This window comes from Camelus ferus, chromosome 17 (genome assembly GCF_009834535.1).
Source record: "Camelus ferus isolate YT-003-E chromosome 17, BCGSAC_Cfer_1.0, whole genome shotgun sequence".
In the NCBI taxonomy this organism is placed as follows: domain Eukaryota; kingdom Metazoa; phylum Chordata; class Mammalia; order Artiodactyla; family Camelidae; genus Camelus; species Camelus ferus.
Window position 1 is genome coordinate 45968252 of NC_045712.1, and position 6311 is coordinate 45974562.

Sequence of the window (6311 nt, forward strand, 5' to 3'; positions counted from 1 at the left end):
GGTCAGCTATAATTCTAGGAATTCTTTAGAATTCAGAAGTTAAATTATTTAACTTAGTATTATTTGTCATATTAAAAAAATAGTTTTGACCTCCTGGGCCCCTTGAAATAATCTTGGAGCCCCTTTAGGGAGCTTAGGACCACACTTTGAGAACCCCTACACTGCAGTAATAGATCTTTTGATAGAAGAATTATTTGAAATGCGCTTTAAATTTCTACCAGTATCACTTATGTATTGAGGAATCTTTGACCTAATTAAATATTAATATTTAATTTAGCTTTCATATATGACTTTCAACATATTTTAAATTGTACATTATATATAGATATATGGATGATAGATAGATAGATAGATAGATAGATAGATAGATAGATAGATAGATGCTTTAATGGAGGTGTTGGGGAATCCAGGACCTTGTGCATACTAAGCATGTACTATACCACTGAGCTATTTCCCTCCCGCCCATTATATCTGTTTATTTTTTTTTATTCTAAATTCTGTGATGAAGAGGCTACGCATGCATATAATTAGAGTGTGGCCTTTAAAATAACTGCCAAAATGAAACACTGGATTCTAGCTTGGGTGCAAGAATAGTCAAGATCTGCCATATGACATAACTTAATCTTTAAACTAATTATTTAAATTTTCCTAGGCTTTAGCCTGTAGCAATATTTCTCCCTGAATATTCCAAACTCTGTAATAGTAAACCATGAGTGCTAAACCAGAAGGTGGGTAGGAATGATACTGTTGGTGTACATCTTGAGGACATTCATAGGTGAGAATTCTGAGACTGAACTCTCAATTCCATTAAAAGGAATATTTTTTCACATGTAAGTTTTCCACGTATTTAAGAATGGTAATATTCCTTGGATCTTCCAAATTAATTCTGAACTTCTGAATTGAAACGTTAGATATAAAATAAGATTGAACTGAAAAGCTGGTTATATTACTTCATAGCACATGACCCAAAGGAGGCCCTACTATGCAGATGAGGATGTGACAGTGAGTTTGGAGTGATGTTCAACTCTGGAAGCTCTTAGAGAAGCTGAACAAAGCTAAAGCATTTAAAAACATATTAAATGGATGAGTTTAAGTACCATAACTTTAGTTATTCCCTTATTTCCCATACTTAGTTGATTGGCAGATTTTGCTCACGTGATGTAAGTTACACTCAACATGGAAAATGCTTTTTTTTTATTCCACCCTCATAATTCTAAAATCAGTTTTTTATGTTGTAACTTGACTGACACTTTTGACCAAATCAGTTACACTTCTCAGTTATATGCAAGAACTCAGCTATGGGTCACAACATCGCTTCCTTTTTCCATAAATAAACCAAGACATTCAAATAAATACATCTTGGAACTGCTGACTGAGTATGAATGTCTCATAAAGTAAAAATGGGCCCCATTTAAAAAAAGGTATGAGGGAGGAGGGCTTATATGATGCAGATATACTGTTGTACCATGGATATGTTATATTACATCAGGTCATTGTGTAGGTGTAAGTAATGCTCGTAATATTTGCACCCAAAAGTGTATGTATACAGGGACACACACACATTCTTGTTTGATAACATATTGTTAGTATCATTTTGTGTTTTATTATATAAAGTTTAAATATTTTCAGAAAAGAGCAAAAGTTAAATTTTTCTATATGACATTTTTAAGTACCATTGATAATATATGAAAAATGTTTCTTAATTGACAATACATTTTATTTTATATTAGGTTTCACTTCTTATCTTGGAATGTTTTCAAATATCATAGTCTGAGAGAACCATGGTGGCAATGTGGATGGAAGGTAAATACTTAGTCTTTCCTATTTCATCTCCCTCTCCGCACTGACTTCTGGCACTAAGAAAGGCTTGGTACTTCACAGCCCTGAGCCCTGTGGTGCAAATATTTCAGCAGATTCTGGGACGGAGTGTTGATGTGGGAAGAGTCAAGGAAATGGCAGGGCTGGAGGAGGCCAGAGGGGAGGAGAGGCATATGTACCCCTAAGGGATGAGAGAGACAGTGTCTGACATCTGGGAACACTGAGGAGGGAGGAACCCTTGGAGGGAAAGGCCCAAGGTCTCTTCCAAACAGTCTTGTCTTTCTTTGTTGAAAGCAATGGGTTTCATAGTTTAAGGCTCCATTATTTAGCACATCACAGAGCCATTATTTTCGGACATTTTTTTCTCATTCTCTTTTTACCCTAGACCAATAAAACAAAAAAAAGATGGCAGGAACAGACCTTGGTGCACTTCTGCAGTCTGTTTGCCAGGCTCCACAGCCTCGTCCTGCCTCCTCAGCTCCCACCCAAGGATTCCCAGAGCTGCAGGAATGAGATTTTTTTTGCGATTTCATTCCTTGTGGTGACTCCCTATGTCACCTTCTTGAGGGCCGTGGTAAACTATTCCTCCGTAGTAAAAATACCTGTGGTACTCTTTTCTCTGCTGCCTCTCTCACATATAAGATGACAGTATTAAAATTGCTTATGTTGAATGTATTGTCATATTTCAAAATTATTTACATGGTAAAATAAAAGTATATTCTTTATTTTTTATTATTTTTTAAGTTGAAGTATAGTCAGTTACACTGACTATAGTCCATTTCTGGTGTACAGCACAACATCCCAGTCATGCCTACATATACATATATTCACATTCTATGTTTTGTATTTTGTGTCTTCAACTGTGTTTAACAAGGAAGAAATAGAATCTTGGGTTAAGGAGGGAGGAAGAACCTCACATGGCTGAGTCACAAGTAAAAAGTCAGAGTTCTCTGTGCCTCCGTGGACTCTCCCTGCCTTCCTTCACATTGCCCCTCTGTCCTGTTTCTGTGTATCCAAACCTAAGTATTCTGTAATCCCCAGTTTGAGGCTCCACCATGCTGATCCTTTTAGCTGGAAGTCATTTCTCTTGGCTCTGAATTCACAACACATTTAATTTGTATCTCTTTTATGGTACATACACTACCTATTTTGTGGTATGGTCCTTTATGGACGGTTCTGTGGCCTCATTGTGGGACAGTACCTATGATACGGAATTTGTATTCACATTACTGCCTGACTGTACTCACACAGATAAGAGATCCAGTTGAAGTATTTTGAGTAGGAGCTGCCAAAAACTTAGAATTTCCACTGAAAAAGTAGCAACAAATTATTTTTTGAATGTCTAAAACTTCATCCAATTATATTTTCCCAAACTACCTCTTTTTGTGAATATTTTCTTTCCTTCATTTAAAAAAAATACAAAAAAAAGACAGAAAAAATACCTATTTAATAGTAAAGGAGAAAAATGAATATTCTCAAAACTTGAACAAATCTTCCTTTCTGCTATTTGGTTTATCTTTTCTTTATAAATAAGATTTCTTATTTCAATGTAGCAAGTCCCAGCATTTAACTATTCATTGTTGCTTATTCATTAATGAAGACGAAAATTTTCTGTGGGGGAGAAAGTTTTCTCATCAAAAGGACTCCCTAATACAGTCGTTCCTCGGTGTCCAGGGGTGATTGGTTCAAGGACCCACCCTGGGAAACCAAAAGTCTCAGATACTCTAGTCCCTTGTGTAAAAAGGTGTAGTGTTTGTATATAACCTATGCACACCTTTCCACATATTTTACATCACCTCTAGCATATATGCTATGTAAGTTGTTGTTGGCATGCAGCAAATTCAAGTTTTGCTCTTTGGAACTTTCTGGAATTTTTTTTTTAAAATATTTTCTATCCATGGTTGGTTGCCATGGATATAGAACCCACAGATACAGAGGGCCAACTATTACAAGTATTTGTTCACAAAGCCCTCTAATCTTCATTTGGTCTTTTAATATATTAAGAAACATAAACAATGCATGCTTTTTTTAACTGGCAGCATAAGCAGATAAGGTGGGGCGTCCTTGGAGAAGAGAACCAGGAATGGCTTTCTTGACAGAAGAGAATTCGTTTTTGGCCTAAGGCATTTTGTGATCTAAGCCTGGTCAAAAGGCTTGCCCTGGAACAGGTCTCAGCAATCCAAGATCTTAAGGAAGCAAAGAAATGCAGGAACAGAGGGAACGCACTCAAACAATAGTGCAGGAGAAAGCAGAGTCCTAGTTCCTCCGCAAGGGAGACACATAATAATGAATCTTTGAGTTCTGTGGCCACTAAGGCCCATACCCAGGTGGAAGTTGGAATGATAGATGATGTTGACCCTCCTAATTTAAATCAACTGAGACTTGGACTCTGTCCACCTTTGCCCCAATTCTATGTGAATTCTCCTCTGCTCCAGCCGCTTCATGACTATGGACATACCCTTAGCTTAAAACTTCCCCAGTTTTTGCTGTTCAGGGAGACACTGCTTTGGGAAAGACTCCTAGCGTTCTCCTTGCTGCAAGTAATAATAAATCCTTCCTTCTCCCCATCTTTGATTTGGTCATGTCTATTGGCTTGACACCCACCAAGAGGCGTACCTAGTTTTTGGGTAACAGCAAGGATATTAAATCCTCTAAATCCTGGGCCCCCCAAATCAATCAGAGCATAGGAAGTTACGGCGCATCTGTGTTTCCTACCTGGTAGCTTTCATCCTCATCATGTTATAAAGCAGTTCCTCCGTATGGATGCGTTTCCCACCAGTATCATCTGGAGAGCTCCTTCTGAAAGTATATTCCCAAGACCCACCCAAATCCAGACACTTTGGGGGCTGGATCTCCCAGAATCTTTATTTTTAGTTAACTTCCCAGATACTTAATGCACCCAAAAGTTTGGGAATCACAGGCTGAATTCTTATCCACCTATAAGTACAAAGAGAAGCAGAGACCCCTACAGAATTGCCTAAGTGCCCCTTAAACCAAGAGCATTGAGAGAGTTGTCCATCTTCTCTCCTTTCAAAGTGTCCTTTTTCTTTGTAGCTTTCCCTCAATATTTTATTTTGGGAATATCAAAACAGAGAAGTTGAAATGATTGTACAGTGGACACCCGTATACTACGTTAACATGTTACTGTAGTTTATCACAAGTCTCTCCTTTTATCCACCTCTCTATTCATTAACTCATCTTTTTTTTTTTCCTTTTGGATGAATTTCGAAGTAAATTTCAGATACCAAGGTGTCTAATTTGGGATGATGGTGACTTGAAGAATAACAAGGCAGTGAATTCTTGTAGCTCTGGTGGAAACACTGGCTTTATTGGACAGGATTGGTGGCTGCTTACCCTCAGCAAGATATTTAGAATGATTTGAAGACAGGAGGATAGTTTTGGCTACATTCCAGTTGCCCCTGACTGTTTGACTTTGGATATGATACTGAGCCTCTTGGCCTTGTTTCTGAACTGAACTTGGGTCCACTTACCACTGTGCAGCAAAGCCAGTTTACTGACACCAAGTTGCAGAGAAGGAAAATAGAGCATTTATTGCGTTTATTGCAGGGCCCAGCAAGGAGAATGGACTGCTCATGCTCAAGAGACCTGAACTCTTTGATGGTTTTGGGGGGAGAGTTTTAAAGACAGCATTTGGGGTGAAGGTTGTAGGGGGTATGACCTTCTTCTGATTGGTTGGTGGTGAGATAACAGCATGATGTTTCAGGAATCTTAGTCATCAGCCTTCTGGTTCCAACCAGTCTGGGGTCTAGTGCTTGTGGGTCTGCATGTAGTGACCATCCTCTGCCTGGGTTGGGGAATTCCTGCAGAAGGACTCAAAGATCTGTGTAAGATTGTTATGTACATCCCTTGAGGAGGAGCTAGGACTGTTTCCTTACTGACCTGTTGTTTCTTGACTGCTTTTCCTTAGTTTCTGCATTCTCTCACTTCCCTAATTAGTAACTGTTTGAATCTGCCCTTTGGAACTCACAGAAGGCCTAGGTGACTAAAGCATTTTTTACAAACAAGAAATGAGGGGACGCAGAGACACTTTTGTACCTGGGAGGGCCCTCCTGCTTGTTTTCAGCCTCAGATTTCTCATCTGTAAGTGAAAGTAATGACAGTACCTGCATTATATTGTTGTGGAGAGACTAGGTGTGCCTGGTATGTAACTCAATCACCTTCAGCTGCTAAAGTATACTTTCCTTAATGAATTTAAATTCACACAAAATTAACATGTGACTCTAGCAGCTGGTGAACAAGAGACAACTCAAACGATTTTGACAAGCTAGCCTAAAAGGAATTCAGAGAGGAGGAGGGAGAAATCCTGAAAATCCTTCCAGACAACCCCTTGCATTTAAAATGAAATCCAATCTTTACGCTTTCCCCAATTTCCCTACATTGTATGTTGCCTCTGCCTACATCTCCTCACCTTCGCCGTTCCTTAAACCTAACCCCAACAGCCCTTTCAGGATGAGCCGCGTTCATGCGGTCCT